This window comes from Octopus bimaculoides, chromosome 11 (genome assembly GCF_001194135.2).
Source record: "Octopus bimaculoides isolate UCB-OBI-ISO-001 chromosome 11, ASM119413v2, whole genome shotgun sequence".
Classification (NCBI taxonomy): Eukaryota; Metazoa; Mollusca; class Cephalopoda; order Octopoda; family Octopodidae; genus Octopus; species Octopus bimaculoides.
Genome location: NC_068991.1, coordinates 35,420,147 through 35,423,221, shown reverse-complemented (window position 1 = coordinate 35,423,221; position 3,075 = coordinate 35,420,147). Strand labels below are relative to the sequence as shown.

The following is a 3,075-nucleotide window of genomic DNA, read 5'->3' as shown; positions in this document are numbered from 1 at the left end:
CTGCATGCTTTAAGTGACAACAACAAAAATCAACAAGCCACAATCTTCGCTGGTTTGCTTGCTTGTCACCACTCAACTCATGGACACAAGCAATGATTTCTTTACTGAATCATTACTGGCGATGAAAAATGGTGCCTGTACATCAATATGAAACAGCATAAGGAATGGCTTAGCTCTGGTCAAGAAGCGACACCGTGTGTGAAAGAAGATCTTCATCCACGTAAAACAATGTTGTGCGTATGGTGGGACTGGGAAGGGATTATCCATTATGAATTGCTTGAACAGAACCAAACGGTCAACACAGAACTCTATGTTCAACAGATGGAACGACTAAACATGGCTATTCAAGGGAAAAGACCTAATCGGCAGCATGGAGTTCTGCTGCAGGACAATGCCCACCCTCATATCGCCAATATGACCAAGGAAGCCATTCAAACGCATGGCTGGGAAGTGCTGCCACATCCGCCGTACTCTCCTGATTTGGCACCAACGGATTTCCACCGCTTTCGATCTCTTTCAAATGCTATGCATGGAGTTTCGTTCAATACTGATGCAGAATTGAGAGCTTGGTTGGATCAAGTTTTCGAGTCGAAATCAGGTGATTTCTAAAAACGAGGTAGTGAAAATCTTGTTGAACGTTGGGAAGAAGTTGTAAACAACAAGGGTGAATACATTATTGATTAATTAGTTGTTTTTTTTTTATTAAACCTTTCAAAAAATTTAAATTTAAAAAAACCGTGGGAACTTAGTTGCCAACCCAATACTTCAGTTTCCAATATTAATTGACTTTCTGTAATTTATGCTCCTATGTCTGAGAGAATGCTGCTGGTATACATAAAGACCACATCCAAAAGAAGCCCATCTGCCTAATTGGCAAAGACCCACTCACCAACACAACCAAACCTCCATATATGTGGTTCTCTTCATTCTGACTTTTCCATATTCTATGGAGAGCAGAGAAAATAGTTTCTGCTCCTCAGAGCAAGTAACCTGCAAACCACCTCCACCCAAGTCATAACTCATCTCATCACATAATCTGTTCTACAACTCCACCTACATGCAAGTAACCCTTTTCTCTTGCAAATGTAAATTCACTACAGTTACTGTGGATAAAGTATTCTCTCTTATGGTAAAAGGTGTAAAAATACTATATCTACCCCATGCTGTCCTCTGTTAGATTTCCAGACACAGCATGTCTATCTCTTTAGCTATTATCAGAGGTAAATACTGAAGAGAGTTATTATCAAAGGTAAATACCGAAGAAATACTGGGCAGATTTAAAGCCATAGCTTTAACTAAAACATAGTAAACCACATTGACTACACTCTCTGAGTGGTTGGCGTTAGGAAGGGCATCCAGCTGTAGAAACTCTGCCAAATTAGATTGGAGCCTGGTGTTGCCATCCGGTTTCACCAGTCCTCAGTCAAATCGTCCAACCCATGCTAGCATGGAAAGCGGACGTTAAACGATGATGATGATGATGATGATGATTGACTGAGTTCCACTATTAGACTGCCAAGTCAGGAGAAATTCAACAGTATTAGTACCAAGCAATGTTCAGGCATAAGCAAACTTTAGGTTAATTAAAATATGTTTCTGACATATTTCAAAATTCACTAATGCCTAAACACTGCTTGGTACTGAATATATATCTATATATTTTCTTTTATTTGTTTCAGCCATTTGACTGTGGCCATGCTGGACCACCACCTTGAAGAGATTTTGTCGAACAAATCAACCCCAGGACTTATTTCTTAAACCTAGTACTTATTCTATCAGTCACTTTTGCTGAACCATTAGGTTACAGGGATGTAAACACACCAACAACAGTTGTCAAGCAGGGGACAAACACAAATACATACACACACATATATATATAAAATACAAAAATGGGACAAGAACGCAAAACATCCAGACAGTTAGGTGATACAAAAAAAGGACAACAAAACATCCAGGCAGACGATACAAAGAAAACAAGGATGGGTTATTTGCAGTTCTCTTTCCTCAGTCGAGTTCCAGATTATCTTTGCAATTTCGGCTGGTTATACACGAGATTGCTCCAATCTGGCCAGCCCCAAGGAAAAACTAGGCTAAGAGCACTAGATTCCTTGGAAGAAAGCATCAAATGTATATGAAAACAAGGACGGGAAAAAAAAACAGAGAAACGGTACACAAATACAAATAACAGGACATAATAATGGGGTGTCTTTTGACTAAGGACAAATTAAATTAAGCTGGCATGTGATTCCTCACATGCCAGCTTAATTTATTCCAGCAGGGACATAAGATTTGACAGGCACAGGGAGGAATATAGATGTTGCATAGATGGTAGTCGAACCAAGAAAGAAAGACCAGGCTTGGCCGAACACCAGTCACGTGGGGAGAGAAGAGAGAAAGGTAGAGGCAGAAGGATAGAAGAATTAAGGAGCGAGAAAAAAATGAAAGGGACAGAGTGAGGTGAAAGAGGGAAGGTGAGCATGAAAAGAAGACCAGGAAATGTGAGAGAGAAAGAACAAAAGAAAGAAGAGTGGAATGAACAAAGTGTGAAGGGGCTGATAGAAAGAAGGAAAGAATGAAAGAATAGAAAGAATAATAGAGTCGTACAAAATTTAGATATAAAACTCCGAATGACCCATCCTTGTTTTCTTTGTATCGTCTGTCTGATGTTTTGTGTTCTTGTCTCATTTTTGTATTTTCTATATATAAAAATATAGTGGCATACGTACACTTTGGTCTCTTATATATATATCATCATCATCATCTTCGTTTAACGTCCGCTTTCCATGCTAGCATGGGTTGGACGATTTGACTGAGTACTGGTGAAACCAGATGGCTACACCAGGCTCCAATCTGATTTGGCAGAGTTTCTACAGCTGGATGCCCTTCCTAACGCCAACCACTCAGAGAGTGTAGTGGGTGCTTTTACGTGTCACCCGCACGAAGGCCAGTCAGGCGGTACTGGCAACGGCCACGCTCAAAATGGTGCAATTTATGTGCCACCCGCATATATATATATATATATATATATATATACACACATACATAAGTAAACATATATATATATATATATATATA

The 3,075-nt window shown here is 39.5% G+C and overlaps 1 protein-coding gene across 1 annotated transcript in view; it reads right to left on the bottom strand.

Moving 5' to 3' along the window:
- LOC106876981 (ribosome quality control complex subunit NEMF) overlaps positions 1-3,075 on the bottom strand; it is a 119,600-nt gene that overhangs the window by 60,518 nt on the left and 56,007 nt on the right. The gene's annotated exons all lie outside the window — the stretch shown is intronic.